The sequence below is a fragment of the Bombus fervidus genome, chromosome 12 (genome assembly GCF_041682495.2).
Source record: "Bombus fervidus isolate BK054 chromosome 12, iyBomFerv1, whole genome shotgun sequence".
Classification (NCBI taxonomy): domain Eukaryota; kingdom Metazoa; phylum Arthropoda; class Insecta; order Hymenoptera; family Apidae; genus Bombus; species Bombus fervidus.
Genome location: NC_091528.1, coordinates 2,414,357 through 2,434,474, shown reverse-complemented (window position 1 = coordinate 2,434,474; position 20,118 = coordinate 2,414,357). Strand labels below are relative to the sequence as shown.

The 20,118-nt window shown below is 40.4% G+C and overlaps 1 protein-coding gene across 3 annotated transcripts in view; it reads left to right on the top strand.

Annotated features, from left to right (window-relative positions):
* LOC139992606 (uncharacterized) overlaps positions 1-20,118 on the top strand; it is a 248,876-nt gene that overhangs the window by 65,189 nt on the left and 163,569 nt on the right. For all 3 annotated transcript variants that reach the window (XM_072013566.1, XM_072013563.1, XM_072013565.1), the window contains one exon: positions 16,931-16,971. The gene's annotated coding sequence lies outside the window, so the exon portion shown is untranslated. The remainder of the gene's footprint in view (positions 1-16,930; positions 16,972-20,118) is intronic.

Below are 20,118 nucleotides of genomic sequence, written 5' to 3'. Positions count from 1 at the left end.
GTAATTCGCGCACTCGACGGGAAAAATATTTCTTCGCGGTTTTCTTCGCGTGGTAGCGACGGTTCGAAAATCTGCCGCGTTTGCTTGCATTCAAAATATTGAATGTCTCTAGCAATTCTCGATAGGTTTCTAGCTGTGAAATAAAACGACCAAACCTACAGTTAATCAAAACGATACACTGATAGCTGTTATAGCGTAACTCTTGTTAAATTCGAATTAGCCAGAGGCATACTGCTGCTTAAAACTCACACTCTCACTTCTCTAGAAACTCTCTTTCAACTTTCTTCTTTGTAATTTCTCTCATTCTCAATTCCTTTCTCTCGTTTCAACTGCTTCAACTATTTCCTTTTGCATGTGCACATTCGCTCTTTATAAAGTCGAGACACGCTTTAACGCTGGTAATCACTTCCACGATACTCCGCTATAATCTTTTCACTGTACTTTAGTATTCATTGAGAATTCTCGGTACTTTTTTTCGAGCAATGGACGAGCAACAATCTATCCTGCTGGATCTCAGATCGGCGCTAATCTCGTGTAAAACGCTCGACAATACACAACCTGAAAGATAATGAAGGCGGAGGATTTTAACATTTAATCTGTTTACGGGCACGTTATGAACGGTGAAAAATGCAACGGCGGCGTTTACAGTGCGGACCGTCGAACGCCATGCTCGCCAATAATTCAGCTGGATGATGCAGCCGCGTGTGTGGCAAAGTGCAGCGATTCGTGGAAAAGAGAATAACGTTTAAAAGCGACCTTTTTCGCGAGAGTCAGTGATGACTTCCGATTACCGCGAATCGTTCTCGAAAAATACATTTTTGCGTTTTCCGCCTCCGGGGGACAATGGCGTTGGTGGATAGCGGTGAAATAAATAGAGAAGGTCATGCCGCATAGGAACAACCCCATGTCGATTTGGTGAAACCGCATCGAACGGCCCACGCAGAAATACATCGGCCTGTTTGCGTGTATTGTTGATGCGCAAAATGAGAATCCGGTAGGAAAACGGCGCTATTGCACCAGGTGAAAAGTGGTGAGCGAATAACACCGCTCGGAAAACGTACCATTTTTTCCTGCGAATGATCGAGTAATTCGACTGTTTTCCAAAGGGAGAATTAAATACAATTGCGTACGGTATTGGGAAATATTTTTCCAGATTATTTATTTTTTCTCTGGAACGATCTGTTTGCGGATGATAGTGAGCTTTACAATTTGTAAATGTTTGCTCGAATTTGTTCAAATATCGTGTATTGTATTTAGTGTTCATCTTGCCCCGCTACGGGTAGTTTGTGGTAATTAAAAAGAATCGAAGAAACTGCGACAATCTTGTTCGAATGCAACATTTTATCGTTCACGGTAAAATAGATATTTTATGGAGATAAAGAAATTAACATAAATTTGAAGATTGTTTTGCTCAATAATGAACGTAGAGTAAAGAAACTGGAAATACTTTATCGTCCGATACCTTTTAAAATCAGTAGAATATCTTACGAAATGCGGATATTTCACGCGAAAAATTTATTCCGAAAAAGTGGTCATGAATTCTGTTACCATCCAATGCAGGTATTCGTTCATTTTCCGGGCTTTAAATGGCAGGGACACCGGTTGTTATTGCACGGGATGAGAAGCTGGCGCGGAAAAGCGACGTCACACGAGAAATCACCGCCAAACGCCGGCCCCGCAACTTTTTAACGAACTGATGAAGCGACCAAAGCGGTGGTCGTTTTATTTTCTTCGTTCTTCTCCATTTTTTCTCTCTCCTTCTCTCTTTCTCTCACTCTCTCTCTCTCTCTCTCCCTCCCTCTCTTTCTTCCTCTCTCTTCTCTCATTTTTTCTCTTTTATTTTCAACGAGTGCCCATCCTACGGATAATTGCGAAAAATATAATGACGCGGCCGTGTGGCTGCTTTGTGGCCGGCTTTAGACATGAACTCGAGTGGGCTTTGAAGAGGAAATTATCGGTCGAATCGAGTTTAATCGTCAGAAGATAGTTTTATAGAGCTTTCTCTCGTGGTTCTTTCTCGCCCAGGCTTTTACCCATCAAACAGCGCACAGTTATTGTCCTATTATCTTTATTATTTTTTGTCACCATGCTACAACCCTCGAGCACCGAGTACACTCCGTTTTTGAAAACATACTTCGTTGCACCATTTAATTGGAGAACTTAGATATATTTGTCTGGTTTTCTTGGATTTTGCACCAGTGTCGATTAGAAGTTGACTAGTTAGTTTTCACTGACAATAAAACCTTCCTATGCATTTTTTACTATACCAGTATAAATCACCAGTATAAATCACGCACGTACACACGCATTACTTGTTCCATCGTTAGTTAAATGTGTTATATAAAACAATATTAGATAAATTACGTAAAGGAACTCGAATAATACCGATAATAACAATAATCTATTTGCAATTAGTCATTTTATTAGTGTTCGAAAATTTTCCATAATTTTCTCCAAGTATTTCCTTCACCTGCACAGCATATTCGGCAATAAATTAACAAGGAACGATGCGAAACGATACTACGTGTATAAAGTTCATCGAGCAGGTGTAATACATTTCGAAGGAAATTGTGTATTCGACAATGGTCGTGGTATTGTGTCGCGTTTGATAATTACGAGAAGTACCGACCTCGGTATCGCGGTACGTTTATTAGATTACGATCTGACCTCGCCCAGCGTGGCAAGGAAATTATCAGAGGGGTCAAGCTCTTAGATTTTAGATTATTAAGCAGATAGTTGGGGTGTGAAGTTAGGCGGGCCCGTATTTCGCTTCACGATTTCACCAACTATACACATATGTATTTAGAATAATGTTTAACCATGGAGACAATAAAGGCTTATCGATCTAATAATATCTACTATTTTAAGCAAAGACGAGAAGATCTCTGCCTTTGAAGAAATAAATTTGCAAATACATAATATTACGCTTGATATTGATGTTAAGAAATAACGACTTTTATGAATTCGCTCGCGAATGTAAACGATTCAGCTAGTTTTTCTAACGTTAACGTGAAACGATGAAAAGACAGTTTAAATAGAAATAGAAACGTGGGGGATAAAATCACGGTTGTTATAAAAAGGTTGAAAATCGGAGCGACGTCGGAGTTCAAAGGTTAGTTCGTGACTTGGTAAAAATCAGATGGAGCCCCGCGAAAAAGGTCCGATATGAATTTCTGTTTCCAAATGTGTGGCGTGGGTCGAAAGTTGCGTAGTTCCCGCTGAACTTTTGCCCGGGTGCCAATTCGATTAGAGTCGCTAGGCGATAGCACCAACTTTGGTTACAGCCTTCAAGTTGAATTCGCAAGAGTTTAACTTGCTCGATTATCTTTGAGGCTCGCCAAACTGTTCCACGGAGAAGCGAAATATCCTGCTCAATTTCGATGTTACGTTTTCACGGTGGCGAAGATGGCTATTCAATTGCACAACCTGTTTCTTGGGCCTTTTTAAACTTTTCTTTTTTGTTTTTTACCAAAAACCTATATATCAATCAGCCGTTAATTCTCGCTTTGATCGAATGATTATGACATCGTTAATTTTGGGAATACAGACACAGGACTTTTTACATTTACTTTTGAAATATATGAAGAAAATGCAACGCAGTTTCCACACGGTTGATAGTATACAAAAAAAAAAACAAAAAAAAAACAAAAAAAAACAAAAAAAAATATGCTTTTAAAAAAAGAAAGAACAAAATTTTTCTATTTTTACACATGATTCGGCATTATCGCATTGAAAAGCTTTTTGTCCATTTTATTTTTAAAGAGGGGCGAATGTTTAGCAAATTTGCAACTATTTTCGGGCTGAATGTTCTTCCCATTAATTGCATTTGGAAATGCGTATAGTTCTCTGGCGAGCGCAAAAGTGCACTTTGATGTATAAAATGAAAAATATTCGTTCACACGGTAAACTGAATATCAGCGCAACGTGTGCACACGGGCATATTTACGGGATGCGTTTATTGTTTGCAAAAATACTTTGTTCCTCGCGTACGATAGATTTGCGAGATTAAAAATCCTGACGTGCAGCGGAGTGATGGCAAATATATTATGACTGATACTAAATGCTTTTCTTGAAGAATATTTTTTGGAATTGCTACTATTCTATCGTATCGTTCGACGAGCTACGCGAATTTTCGGCACCTACATATAAAACAATGGAACTCGTCACGTAGGAATTTTGTAAAATTTCATTTTATAACTCTCCATTTATCTTTTATGCCATATGTGATATATGAAAAAGTATCGAAAAGTATTCGCGGAAAAGTTCGCTAATGATCGAAACAGCGGAATCCGTTGTTTCTTTCATCGTTTCTGCATCGACGAGATAAACGATCGTCCAATTAATCAGTCTATCTTAATTAGAAGGCGCGAAGGTCTTATCTGCGTTTTATCAAATTGAGTTTTTTCTCAGATGGCAATCTCTCTCTCTCTCTTTCTCTCTCTGCTGTTGTAACGTACTAGCTCAAACTACATATGTACATGCGAGGCGTGCATTTATCTTCTTCCAGCGTTCAACCAGCTAACCCTCCAATGAGTGCTCTGTCTATTTGGGGTAGTAGTGTTTAAACTTCATGGTATAACAATATTTGCATTTTCGTGACGCAACATTGCGGGAAACAGAATAACAAACTACGCATCGGCGAACATGGTTATTTGTTTTTTCTCGAGTAAAATTAGAACGTCGAGAAAAATTCTTGCTTAGAACTGTGTCTTCCTGTGTTGCTCCAACATTTTTCTTCGAAAGATATCGCGCTATAAAACGAAGTGACTCGCTCGCTCGCTCGCTTGGCGAAAAAAAAAAAAAAAAGAGAGAAAGAAGAAAACGGTTCGATGCCAGAAAGAGGTTATAGGTACGAAAAATATTTTTGTCGAATTTAATTTTAGTTACCTCGGGGGAACGCGATTCGATATTTTCTCTTTTTTGTTTTGTTTAATCGAACAACTCTGTTTCCCTAGTTTATAGTAAAATAGAGGAGAAAGTTTTTCTGGACAGTTTTTCTAAACTAACTAAGCAAAAATTAATTAACTCAAACACTGCATTAGTCGATCTAATCCTCGTTGGCACATGCGCACATTCTCTTTTTAAATTTAAGAACTCGAAATAATAGAAACGAAACTTTTAATTAGGAAATTTACTTCTATTTTCAAAAATGAAGCTTTCCGTTCAAGAGTTTCAGCTCTGATAATTCTATTTGCGTATTACGTAGAATATTTAATACATTTAATATCACTGTTATACGTATATAACGTAATATATATGTATTACGTTTGCAAAAATGACAACCGATAGGATTACGCTTCTCTGTCGTGATAGTTCAGATTATATTCGATGAAATAATAGAACACATGCGATATTCCTACACTTATACAACGCGCAGAGAAAATGAAACTATCGTGTCAGTATGAAAAATGTATTTTCAAAAAGGAGCCAAAACCCGGGTAAATTCACCAAGTAGCGAAAAAATATCCTTCTTTAATAAAAAGTAGAATCAAAGAATATTTTCCCTACTATAAGAGACCAATTCCATAAAACAATATGTTCCACGAGAGTACGTATTTTTGTCGACTGTTATAGTTCAGATTTATGAAATTCTCAGGAACGTTGGAATCGTTCCCCGGTGATTTCGTTCCGTTTCGATCTGACAAAAGTTGAAACACAAAGAGGACAACCGAGTAGTCGAAATAAATATCTTTTATAAAAGGTTATAAGAATAATTGGAAATCGCCTAACCCCTTTCTCCTTTCTCGTTTTTATTTTTGTGAACCTATTCCCCAAACGATTTAACCGGTCAACGGTATCGACAAGTATAAATTAAGAAAGTTTATCGCTCGGAGGAATGGTGCAGTGCGACGACTGCGTTTGTAAATGGCTCTGGCCATGTATATGCACTGGCTGTGTGCACATACGTATGTATGTACGCTGGATCGCACTAACGAGGTAGTATATTCTACACGTTGGTCCGCTAATGATTACCTGATATCATGATCTAATGGACGCGGCAGATGTCGTATCTTTTCTGCTAAATTTTATTTACACCTAAATCGATTCAGGCCCTGTCACAGAGTCAGGGGATAAAGCCTGTTTCGTGAATCATCCTAATCATTCGCGCTCGGGGACCCATTCCAAATTGCAGCCCAATTAACGTGGTAACGTGGTTGATTTCAGCTTATATTTGATTTAATGGAACCACCGTATGTATGGAAACGTGGCGTCCAAAATGATCCACGTCGTTTACTGGTGTATTCGGGATCACGTTTTCACAATACTTTCAATCTCTTTAGGGAGTTTCTTTATCGATCATCGAATATTCCTTGTTAGCGATTATAGTATACGCCGACGAATATCACGGTGAAATAGTTGGAACGGATAGCAATCGCTTGAAATAAAAATTTCTGTATACAACGTCGGGATTATCTCGTTAAAAACAAGGTAAGAATAAACAATATATAACAGAGAGTAGCATTTTTGTGATAATAAACTTCCAGAGTAACATCGAAGGCACTCGCAGTCACGCACAGTGGCGCGGAAACGTAGTAGGAAAATGGGAAATACTAATTATTCTGGACAATAGGGATTATTTTTTACTTTAGAGAGCACGGCACCGGTGCATCTGTCCTCGAAGCTCCTTAGAATTATAATTGTGCAATTAAACGCTTCATATTGTCCCAGGTGACGTTTCCACGTTAATTACGAGCGAGGGCAGACGAAACTGCATTAAAACCGAAGAATTTTTACGGAATGGACGGTTGGCAAAAATGTGTTTAACAGCCGTCTGGTTGAAGCAGTAAAACTGGCTCATCCGCGGAAGGTTTCTTCTTCGCGCCGCCGGTTTGTACGACGGTGTATCTGTCGGATCGTATGCAAATCTCTTGCGGCTTAATTACGCGAACACGCCTACTATATGAGGTTTCAGATCGTACGTAACGCGAACCGGAACCCAATATATTTCTCGCCCGATAAGAAGAAACCCCCTGCATCTGAGCCTCGATTAAGCCTAAGGCTCGTACGCGCAAGCGTCCCTTTACCCTTTAGATACCTTTTCTTCCATTCGCCTTCCTTCTTCTCTCTCTCTCTCTCTCTTTCTCTCTCTCTCCCTCGTTCTTCTTCCTAGTCTCCCTTACCGAGAGATGTATGCTCGTGTTGGCGTTTATCTGTAGCTATTTGCACACACGGATACTAAGCTCGTGCCACGGCTGGTTTACACGTCTTTACACGACGATCGGCCGATCTGTGATACCCGAAACCTGATTTCCCTTCCGCCTTGCAGCTTCGATCGACCACCCTTGTTACAGATACGCGGAACAGTAAGTGCGTTAATGAGCGCTCTGATACGGAACACCATGGTCATAAGGAATTTTCGTTGAAATTCTGTTTCGTTTCGATCCTTTGGATTCGTTCTTCTTTTTTTTTTTTTATGTTTGCTGGGAAAATTTTTTTGGATTCGTTAAATCAGTTTGAGGGTTAGATTAGAGTGGTTTTGGAAATGTAACGACAAGGTTATCCGATACGGTATCGTGTGGTTGGCTATGTATGAAATTCTCTTTGTGGCTCATTTTAATTAGCGACTACATACGCTGATACGCCCGATGGATCGCTAATGGCCATTTTGGCAGAATGCAGGTACTATCATTGAAATTTTCATGCTGGTTCGCAGAAATTAATACACGCGTTTGCGTGTTGTAACTACTTCTGGGTAACCGTCGATAAGAGTTCAACGATTCGACAGTCGGCTGATTGATTATATCGAAAATTTTTTCGGTGGAAAAATGGTATTCGTTATTCACTTTCCGATATCGAACGCGCCTGCATGCAATTTCTAAGGATTTAGATAAAAATTAAAAATACATAATTCTTACAAATAAGCGGACATTTCAATTTCGCAAATTCCAACTAAAGTGATCAATGGTTTTCTTTACTTCTCGTATCAAAGAATTGATAACGAATCGAATCACCACCGTGAACCACTGCTAAATCAGTTTATGCAATCGATTCACCTATCTTTACAGAAAATATTTTTCTGTCCCTTTGAGAACTTTATCTGCCTCTTTTGAAAAGCCACCTTTCGATATAACTAAAATTACAGTCGCGACTGTCAGCCGGTATCGCGTTATTAAAAAATGGTGCCATTCGTTGAAGAATGTCAATCGCAAGATCGGCGAAATGAAATTTTATCGAGAATCGTGGAGAGCGCGCGGCGCTTGCAGTAGTGTCAATGGCTTTTTGCGATATTAGAGGGGTAGATGAAATGAGATTCTGGATTTCACTTAAATTACCAAACTCTCTCTCTCTCTCTCCGCCGATGCCTTGTGCCTTGTGTACGAGCCTGTATGCAATATGAGCTTTCCTATTGTGTATTTGCGCCAGAATTCCAGTAGTTTCCGTTATAGGTGTATATAGCGGCGTTACGCTGACTCGAACACTCACGTATCGTAAGTGCAGTTTCCAGGTTGAAAGGAGTCGCTAGTCGAGATAATAAGAGAGAACGACAAGAAACGAAGGGATTCAAACGGAGACTGGCAAGATTGAATTATTGTTCAACTTTGTTGCATACACCAGGTTCCAGATCTATGGCCTATCCTTGATCTCGTCAAATTTAAGGTGCATTCGACTTCCTCCGCGATGTCTCGTCACGACAATTCATTACGTTTCTACGTTATCAGGCGAAATTGACTCTATTTGTCAAAACTTTGTACGTCTCCTCTGGGCTTTCGTAGTGACACGACGCTGTGTCCCAATGAATCGGCTGTCTGCCACGAGAAACGACGACGACGATTGAGTTTCGTGAAAGATCGACTTGATGAACCGTATTTAGCTAATTACGGCTTTGTACGCGGATAGTACAATATTATTTATTGAATCAATTTTTCGCCTATTTACAGCTAAACCGATACCGAAACCGGTACGGTGGACAAAGCATTGTCTTATCAATTTCCTCGCAGCAACCATGTAACGTTGCATTCAGGACCAAATTCATAATCTGATTACGGTGTACTATAGGATAGAGTTTCAACTTTGCGCTTAATTAGCGAGCAATGGGTGGCGGTTGCCTGGCAGTGTCCACGGTTATCAGTCGATGAATGTTTAACTTGGTCATAAAACCGAAGTTTTTGCTGTTAATTAATTCAGACAAAGCTGAAAATTCAATTATAATTTTATATTAGACCGTGCGCGTGTATCAATTATTTGGGAGCAAACGTTGCTCGATGGAAGCAGCAACAGGCGTGTAGACGGGCAAGCGGCAAGGCTTTCGCCACGCTAGAAAATAGGGGATGCATAAATTTCACTTTAAATTAATTCGAAACTAATTTAATATGGTTAAGTTAACGTGGATTACAATACTAAGCCAACAATAATACCGAGCATAATACGAAATCTGACTCGGTTAACAGTCTGACTCATCGCTGCTCGCTATCTTTTATCGTTTTTATCGATATGAAATTTTCATTTAGACAATCGGAAGAAGATTACCAAAATTGAAAAGCTGCGATAATCTTTTTCGCTGAACATCAATATTGTTTTGTTCTGTTACAGAGCTAAGCAGCACACCGAATCCTTAAAATTAGTAATTGCGATAAACCAATCGCCCTATCGTTAAGCAAGATAAGAAGTTGCTGTCAAAAAGTCAGAGAATATCCGGAAAGATCCATTGGATTCTGTTGCTACCATTCGCGGAGAGACACGATCGCGAGGAAAACGCGTCAGTGAGAGGCGTAAATTCTCGCTACGATTCGTATAATCGACGCTGCGAATTAGTCGTTCCCCTGTTTCGGTTAAGATAACAGATGTAGTTCAATGAATTTAACACTGTATTAACAGGGTTAATATAAACTTGTATATTTAACAATAATTGATATAATAATAACAACGATATAATAATAAACAAATTATTCAGCGACAAATACAGTTAATGTGTTACAGAAATTCGACCCGACTTTGTGATATCTCTCGATATATTCGTTAGATTTAGCGACTTTAATTTTATTCGTCAGACCTCTCGATGTATGCTGCTAGAATCTTCAAATGAGACTGATTGCCCTTCGATCATTTCTTTGTCTTCTCTGGGAGACGACCCCCACTACGCTCGGGTCACGCCACCGTTCGCGCCTATAATCACATATGCCACCTTTGTGTGAATAAAATAACGGACCGAAATCGATGTTTCTGGAACTCGCTGCTTGATGACAACTATGCGCTCGTCGCTACATTGTATATTTTCCGTCGGGCAGATAAGACGATCAGTCTGCGACATTGTAGTACCGCGAGCGACGGTTAGGAATACGACCTATAGTAAGCCTCGTGGCGTAACAGATTCGTTGGCAGAGTGGAAAGTGATATTTGCGGTTTAACGTTCACGTTTTCGAAATATTTCATAATTCGTGCGTCGAGGCAATAGCAGAGGTTCCTCTCGGAAAACTATGGGGAGGAAGAGCTTAAGGCGAATCCGCAATACACCCTATAACCTTGAGCGTCATAGTTTCGATGTTGCTCGGCGAAGAAGCTGCGGATGTTGAAAATTCTCATTTGTTGAGAAGCTGGTGCGGTACAGGTTTCGGTTTAGATGGAAGGTGGAGGGCAATGGGAAGAAGAGGGTAGAAATGAACGAAGAGAAGGGTGGCTCTTTGACTGTCGACAGTACCTACTTTGAAATTATACAGCGTTTATGCCCTTATTAATGCGAGTCCTAGCAGATATGGTCGGAGATCGAGGAGGTTGAGTTATGATTCAGCCCTGCTCGTTCCTTGGTCGCTTTTGAGCCAACACCGCCATAATGCCCCGTGATTAATCCCTCGGGGTACGGGCTGGCAGTACCAGCGGTGCATCTCACAACCTTCAACACCCTCTTTCTGCAAAACCCCTCTTACCTCGCCTTGTGCCCCTCTCCTTCTCTCTTTTTCGCTTCCTACTCTGCACCTCGCCGCCCACCTATCTAACATGTACCTTTGTGGTAGCACCCTCGACGCAGATCAGTATTTCAGCAGGCGTCCGGAATTTTAATACGCGGTTTTACCACCGTGAAAGGCGTCATCCTCGTCCTTGCCTCGCTCACGTTAGAATTTATACACGGTCTCGCGCCGCGGGTGATCCGTAATTAGCCGTTGTGCGAGCACCTCGCACACAGATGCATTCTTCTTTTTCCCCGATTTCTACGGCCTGATTCTCTCTCTTGCTCTGCCTGCTTCTGGCTGTTGTTGCCGAGCTACCTGACTTTTGCACAGCGCCCTGGCTGGCACGCTTATACGAAGGTTGATTTCTTTGATGTCGAGTGCCCGTGGCAGGTGATCGAGGGGAACGTCTGCGTTCGAGGGTTTCTTTTGCGGTTCTCCTTCTTACTCGTCCGCTCGTCTGGGTTAAAGCACTCTTTCCGAGAATTATCTTGGTGTTTCATCAACGTTGCTTCGTTGGCTATCGAGATCGTTGTTATTTGTTACCTTGCGTACCGAAAGTATCTATCGAAGTTTTCTCGTTAAATAGGTTTCGTATCGAACGAGTGTACTTACGCGGAAACATTTGTGACGAGAACGATCGGAAACAGGTCAAGCTTCTTAATACGTTTGTTATACGTTCGTTTATTTGGCAAAGATACAGATATTTCAAAAGAGATTCTCGAGAAAATCACTAATTACGAAACTTCTTGATTCGGACATTGTTTCAATGCGAGAATAATAATATGAAAGACTAAGAGTGATCTTTAAATGTATCAAAGTTAACAATTAAAATTAAAAAGAGCAAAAATTATACGATTCAAAGCAATTTAAAACTTGTAGCAATAGTCTGCTCGGTATATAGTAGAAAGTATACCTCTGATAACGCAATTTCATTCGAGTCGATATCTCAATTAGTTTCCAGGATATAAAACTTGCAGGCATAACGTTCCAATGTACGCGCGAAATAGTGAACGAAGTCACGGAGTGTCGTGACTTACATTGTCTCCTGGAAATGCGTACATCGCGTAGTAGTAGTAACAGGAAAAAAACGCTGACTCAACATTTGTCACTGACCATTGCACTTGTGACAAGCGTGGGATAGATCAGAAGAGACCGAGTATATGCCACGAGGATAGAAGAGTAAAAATTACGGTGCACTTTGGTGGACAATATCTCGACTCAATATCGAAAGTCGTATCGACATGGATCTAAAAGTATAACGAAAGAATAACTTCAATCTTACTGTTGGTCTTAATTTTATCGAAAAATTACTAATATCTCTAAAATGTTATTTAGTTGAAGTTCGAGTAGTTTCAACCTACGAAGGATCAACTTTGCCTTAACATTTAATTTGCGATTTCTTTACTGATTTTACATTAACAATTATGTTTGTTTCATCGTCGTGATTATGAAAGGGAATTCCAAGGATTTACCTAATATTCTTTTCATCGCTAGAGCGTAATTCATGTAGCTTTAATGAACTTTCTGCATAAACGTGCGTCCAAACAATGGATATTGTTTATAATTACTTGACTAACCGAGCCGAACGACGAACAAGATAATGATCATCATAATTTGATTTATGCGAAGGTATTGGACAAGGGAACTAAGATGGAACAAAGGAAATTGGATACGCGTAATCCGAGTAGAATTTTGTTGCGATTGCCTTGCGCAAGGTATTTATTTAACAAGTTCCAAGGTAAAATCCTGGTGGTCTGGAAGGTCCTGTGTTCACGGAACGCACACGTATGGGTAGACAGATTCGTTAGCAGTTAGTAGACTCCGTAATTGTTAGCACGTCTGGAGTTACGGTTTAGATGGCACAACGTTACATGATGGGTGATTAAAGACTTGATAGAGTAGACGAGCATTGGTTAAGTGTAAATTCTCTCTCATCGGCTCATCTTGCACGATATATCGTGTTCGGCTTCCTCATCTTCCTTCGACCTTTGCTCCCTTCATTTCTTCCTTTCTACGTCAACAGATGTTCCCGAAAGAAAAATGGAAACGAGGTTGTACGCGATTTCCATTCGACTTAATGAAACGAACTTGTTTAATGCGATTTATTATCGAAATACGTAACGATAAACGATGTAAATCTTATACGTAAAGTTTGCGAGAAGTTGTTCCGGTAATTTGGAGAGAGCTCCTCGAGATAGTCTTTGATTACGAAACTTTTGCTCTTGTTTAAGACTTGCAAGATTTTCTGAAAATTTAGTAATTTGGGCTTGGCATCGACGAGGGAATAATAGAATGATTACATAATGAAACGAGAGAAAGGAGAGAGAAGGAAACGGGACAGGACGCGTTGAAAATGGAAAATCTGCCTGGCCACGGATTCCTAGAGTCGCGCCATATATTTATACGCAGGAATTAATTCGGCGCCGGGACGAATTAACTTTCTATGGCGTTTTGCCAGCCTCCAAGTCTGTTGATCCGACGGAATTTAACTACCATTCGATGTAATTGAAGCGTCCTCGACTCAGCCACCATTATCTGTACGCTCCGTGTGCTCGATCTCTGGGGAAAAATTGTCTTATTCGGAGAAAACAGATTCGTTCGGGGAACTGGCTAACGCAAAGAAAACGTTCGTGACTTTCGAGTTGACTACTCGAAAGATGTTCAATCAACTTAATACCAGCGTTCAGGGACGAATATCGTAAGTCCTTTATAACGTAGAGTGTATTATATCAGACTTTACTTTTCTGCCAATTTGCTACAACTGTTACTTTGCAAAATGTCCATTCTGTTCATCGAAAGTTGCTTTTTCCCCCCTGGTCTCGATAAAACTGTACTCGACAGTAAATATCGTTAATTGCAAGTTTGGCGAATCGTTAGCCAACTAGAGAGAGGCACTCCATCTCGAAGCTGTGAAATTTATCGTGCGGAATATTGTCACGGTCTGGCGTGTAACCGTGTTAGAATAATTTTCCACGGGAACATTTCGAGGGAAGAGGGGCTATTGTTATTCCCGCGATGCTCCCTGCTATAATATACCGTTTACGTAGAACGTCAGACCGGGCTGATAGATTCCTGTGAACAAGCAACATCACCCGTTGCGATTCATAGCCGCGCATCCTGAATCGAATATCATTGTGCTACGTCATTAACACTGCGTTACGAGACATACAGCAATTAGATAGACTCTCTCTCTGATCGATTGTACTTGTAACCAAATCTCTCGACGGACAAAAGCACGACTTGCTACACGATAATGCACTTTCGTGCTGTAGCACCACGTTTCCTCGTCTATGCTCGTACCATTTCTCCAAACCTGGGCTGCGTTGATTAATTAATCGAAGAATTTCCATCATTTTACTTCTGCAAGAATGAAAGTATTACGAAGATGGAAAGTATTTTCGAAAGCAAACTAAAATTCTTATTAGATATATTAGATGAGCGAGAGTAGAATGCAACGCGATACAACGCAACGTGATCCAATTCAAGCGGTCGGCCTATTCGCGTGTATCGATCACTTGAAAGTCAATCATTCGCAATAAACGATCGTCTAAAATCCCCCCTTTCCTTTACTTTTTTCATTTCATTGTACGATAAAAGAAGAAAGAAATATCCGTTTTATTTTTTAAATTGTCGAGGTATATATACGTTTTGGATTCTGCTCGGATTTCTACCAGATATTCCACGATCTTCGTTCTCGAGGATATTTGTACTTACAACGGCACCGTTGTCGGTACACTTTGACCCTCGTTCACTCGAGAGCCTGAAGTAGATTTCCGCGGGGAAAAAAGTCACATCTTTTTCTGACGGTAATGCGCCAGTTTTCGAAACGAGATTTACCAGTAGAAACTTTTCGTTTTGGATAAGACAGGATTTATCGCTAGGCATCCAGCATGCGAATGCGCCCCAGCTCTGACAAAATCGGCTGCTCCGCGATGAAGAGTTTCAGTCGCGTGATCCTAAGGTCAACGAGTTTCCCTGAAAACGACCAAATTTTGTGATAAATTTTGCTCAAAATTCTCCGTCCTTAAATATCGAATTTTGCGTTGCCTGCTTTTGCGCGGCCTGCTTTTGCGTTGCCTGCTTTTGAGTGGCCTGCTTTTGCGTTGCCTGCTTTTGCGTTGCCTGCTTTTGCGTTGCCTGCTTTTGCGTTGCCTGCTTTTTGCGTTGCAGGGTGGTTGTCCTGCTCGGATATTCGGACTAATAAAATAAAAGCGAGTGCCGAATATCAAATAAAAAGGGAAACACAGAAATGTCGAGGTTATACAGGTGTTTCCAATTGTTAATCACGAATTTCGTACGTGTAGGCAATAGAGAGAGAGAGAGAGAGAGAGAGAGAGAGAGAGAGAGAGAGAGAGAGAGAGAGAGAGAGAGAGTAGAATGGCAAGGAAACGGTGGAATAATTGAAACGGTATGCGAAATTGCTTGTTCGCGTAAACGAACGGAACAAAGCAGAGAGATGATGTTATAAAATATTGAAAAGAAGGCAGGTGAGGGTTTTCGGTGTCGTTTGGCGCGTTGTTTGTCTTATCGCAAAACAATCACCGAATCGCCGGTATTATCCCGACGCGATCGCTGCGGTGAAAAGCAAATTGCTAGGCACGAAATTGATTTCCCTCTATTGAATTGCTCTGTCCTGCAGTTCTGTTGAAATCTTGCGGCTGTGTGTGTGTGAGTGTGTGCGCGCGCGCGTGCGTGCGCGTGCATGTGCGTGTGTGTAACTGAAATGCAAGTGACGGACCCATGGAAAAAAAAATCCGTCGGGACAATGGAGGCTATCTTAACCGCGCGCAACCATCACCCTTCTCCGCTTTTTCAACTAAACTTCATGTTCGACGTTTGACTGTCAGCCATTCTTTCGTGTTTACAGTTATATAACTGGCCATCCTTTCACGGATCATACCGCCAACGATTCTACATGCCTTTCACACTTTCGGTGATTTATTCGACAGATGGAATGTACGGCAGAAAATTTTCCAGAGAATAAAGCAACGGGATTTTTAAATGTTCGAAAGAAACAATGCTGCCGTTTAAATTAATTTTATCACATGCTTCTTCGGTGGTTAAACAATTTCAATTTACAGCAGAAGCATTTGAAATATAGAAAGTTTATTTCTCTACGTTGCAATTTATTTATTTTTTTAAATTCACTTGGCCATCGTAGAAAAGCTTTTACCCACGCGTCTAAAATTCATAGACAAGGCCTCGCGTCATCTTGCCGCTTCTGATCGCATCGTGAAAGGCCAATGGGTCGAATGCTTCGTGTTTCGACATCGAAGGAAGTGCGTCGTATTTCAGCCGCAGCAATTTACCGGCGATTTATAACCATTGACGAAAAGTCATGGACGTAGAAAAGTTAGGGTATATAGACACGCGTAAAAGTATCGATATACGAAGTGTATCCGATCGTAGAACGGTGTATGGGCTTTCCAGAAGAAAATAAGGGGACAGTGTAAAGTAGAAAGTTTACGCGTTGCCTGATACCGTTGCACTTGAGTTCTATGTGGTTATACAACGACGATATGGCATCGGGGTGCACAAGAAAATTATAGGAGAACGTTTACGCAAATATGCTTCTCGTACGTTGTCACTACGGAGGATTAAGCTATGCCAAAATTAAATAAAATTGCTAATATTTATATGTACCATTTTTTAAATTGCTTTTGGTTAGTAATGAAGTTGCTCAGGAGTAAAAATTCCTGTCATCTCTATTTTTATCTATTGTTATCTATCGTCATATACTATTAGTATTTACCAAAATACACAATTGTTTTCAGAAGCAAAATGATTATCCTCGATGGACGTTTGATTCTGTGTGTTGATTTCTATGTAGTTCGGTTAGTGATCGGCAAAGTAGTAATCCTAAAAGTATAATCTAAAATATTATCTTAGGAAGATAATAATAGAAGAAAATTGTTATATTATAATATAGCGTTAATAAATAGAAGAAGATGCTTAAATTGTATATGACAAATTAACGTAGAATGATTCATTTGTAATAAATCGTTTCGCGGAGATAATGATATTAATTCCTTCTCCTGTTTCAGAAATCGGCAAGTGCGGCTGCCACGTCCAACTTCTGCAACCCGTAAGTTTGCCACGATATACTACCAAAATATAATTGACACTATACGGTCCGCTTACGCTCGGATATCAAGCAAAGGCAGATTATAAATCACGAGACCTTTAGCTTCGTGCTAATGCACGCTTTTACGATCGGCTCATTGCCACAAAGTGCGTCATAAAGAAGCTAATAAAGTCCATCCGTGCTGGATGCTATCTTTATGAATTCGTGCCAGCCAGCTTCGCGCTTGTTTCGTTTTGTCCCTAGTCGTTGTTCCTTTTGTCAACTCAACGCTGTACTTCAAATTTATTCGGCTAGAAATTCAGGTAAATTTATTCGTGTTTCTTCAACCTGTTGGCCGAGTCATCCCTTAATTATTTAAAAGTTCCATGAAGATATGATATCGATTTCACCTTGGTCCTGGATTTTAGTAAAAATTTTAATACAATTGAACAAAGCGTAAAAAGATAGTAGATTGCTGAATAAATTATCGCGTGAACTCGTCTCAATTAACAGGTTAAAAATTAATCGATAGGAATACAGATTAACTCTCGATTTCAAAATTGTTAAAATGGGCAAAGGTATCTTCGAACAAAAATGTTCGAACAAAATATCGCGTAACTGAAAATACTCTCAGGGGAGCGGATAAAAGAATTAGGAAAAAAATCACGAAAGAGAAAGATGTAAGCAAAAAATAGTTTCGTGTCTAGGGATTACCGAACTTTTGGAAATATTTGTATAACCCAATTTACAGGACAGACAGGTGCCGGTAAGAATTTTCACCGGTGTATTTTTTAAAGCAAACACGGGCCGTTGGTCGTTAACTGAAAAATCTGGACAAAAGCGGGACGTTTAAAACAATTACGGGGCGAGAGATTGACGAAATTTTTGCCGCATTTCCTTGCCGCGCGTAAAACTTTTCGCATTAATAATCGCACGAAATCATTGTCCGGCCGCGAAACGAATGGGGAGATTTTTGTACAAGCCAGAGGATAAAAAGGGACGTTTGACTAGGTGACCTCCATCGGGTTTTTGTCGCGTATGTTTGCCTCCGTTCAACGCCGACGCCTGCAAAAAGATCGTTAGCGGGATCTAGAAATGGTATACCGATGTGGCTTATCGATTCTAATTTACCGGAAAGTCATTATCGCGCTAAAAAGTTGCTATTCCATTCCATAATGTTGCCTTGGAATTCCTGTCGGACCCAATTTTCAGTTATCTGTTCTAGTCGTCCTAAATTCGCAACGAATTTCCAGGTAATTTGAAGTTTAAATCATATTATGATTATGTATTTCCTTGGACATTCCTCTCAACGTGAAAACCACAAATGCGTATATAGGATGAAAACGTATTGCCGTAGCCATGGAATTTCTTGAAAGAATAGATTTGAATTATTCAAACCTACCAAAATTTTCTAATTTGAAATGTAACGAACCTAAATTCCAATTGTGCCATTTTATAACGTAAAGGTAACTAAATTTGCCACAGTGGAAACCCCGTTAGCCTAATCTTCGCTCTAATCGGCGAAACAATTTCGACTTTATCTCTCAGCCATGGATTGCAACACGGCTGAATACGCATATTAGCGATTATTCGCGTCGATCGCGCGACAACGATGCCTGCGTAACCGATAAACGTTAATAAACCTCGTATAACTATATTGGGCGACGTGTAATTCCCGATTCAATCGGCGGAATCGTCTCTCCATGACCGTGAAGAACGTCGCCGTGGAAACGATCGTAATCTGATGTCTGCCCCGAGAAAACCCGTGATTATTCTAATGCATCGAACTAGGCAGAAGAGGATCTACTTGTATCGGATCGACTTAATATTCATCGTCGAGCGCCTTACAAATTGTATTCTCAATTTTCATGAGCCAGAAAGTGATTTGGTCGTCGCGTCGCGTATCCTTGGGTTAAAAAGCGAAAAGTCAGCTGGAAGTCGTAACGATCTAGTTGTGTAGGATGCTGGAAAGAAGGAAGGGGAGGGAAAAAGGTGACTTTTTATCGAGACAGCCAGGTCGTACGATGGACCGATTATAGGGTGGAAGTATCGAGTGGACCATTAAATCGTAGCCGGAGCAATTACATCCGATCTACTCGCGTCTGATGATGTTGATTTAAGCCACGCTCTCAGTGAAATCGTCAAAGATGCCGTTTATTATTCGCAATAGTCGATTAGTGGAGGAATAGCGCGACACAGCCAGCGCTTTATCGAGCGTTCTCGAGTGCTTTAAGAAATCGAACGGAGGACTTTGAAGATTGAACGCCGAAAGAGGCGCGCTATTAGCAGGCACAGGGTACGATGTTGCGACACACCGTGTCTAGCTTGTTTGGAATTTAAACGAGTGACTCGAGTTGGCTGGCTCAGGCAGAAGAGGCCAAACAGATTCGAGAGCGTACAATTAATTAATTTTTTCTCTGATAAAGTTTGTAACGTTTATCGAGAGAGAATTTATAACGAAATATGAACGGTGCGAGATATTGGAGTCACGTCTTATCTCTTCGTAGACTTTTAGCTATCTAATTTAAGTATTTGACAGAGGCATCCATTTCTACTTGAATTACTCCATCCGAGACATTGGTAAAGGATAGGATTTAATTGCATAATAGAACAATAATTTAATAACGAAGAAAGTTCGTTTTAATTGAAAAATTCGTACTGTTTGCTGCTTGTTATTAATGTCTTTGAAGGAAGGAAGAGGGCAAGGAAAGGGACAGTTTAATTACTCAGAGGTTCTAGTCGAAATTCACGAGGAACGTACGAAACGATTCGAAAAAAGCGAAGCTTAAATATTTAATAAAAAAAAGGAAGTCAGAAACGCAGTCTCATCTCAGACTCCTTTTCTCCTGGCTCTTCGACTCTTTAATCAATGAGCACCGAGAAAACTTTCGTAATTCTTCCTGTTCTCGCTGCGTTTCTCTTCTCTTTCCTGCAACGATATACTGAAAAAGATATTTACCCGTCCTAACAAAGTTCATTAAAAACAGAACCACGGCCCAAGAACTCGGAAATTACTTACTGATTCGGAATTCAATTTCGAGAAACGTTGGAAAACTATTTTTCACTCGTAATCAGCCGATTCTTTGCACCCGCCGCTAATGACTAAAGCGTTAACGAATGAAGAATATGAAGAAACACGTGCACGGCTGAAACGGCGAGCGCAAGTTC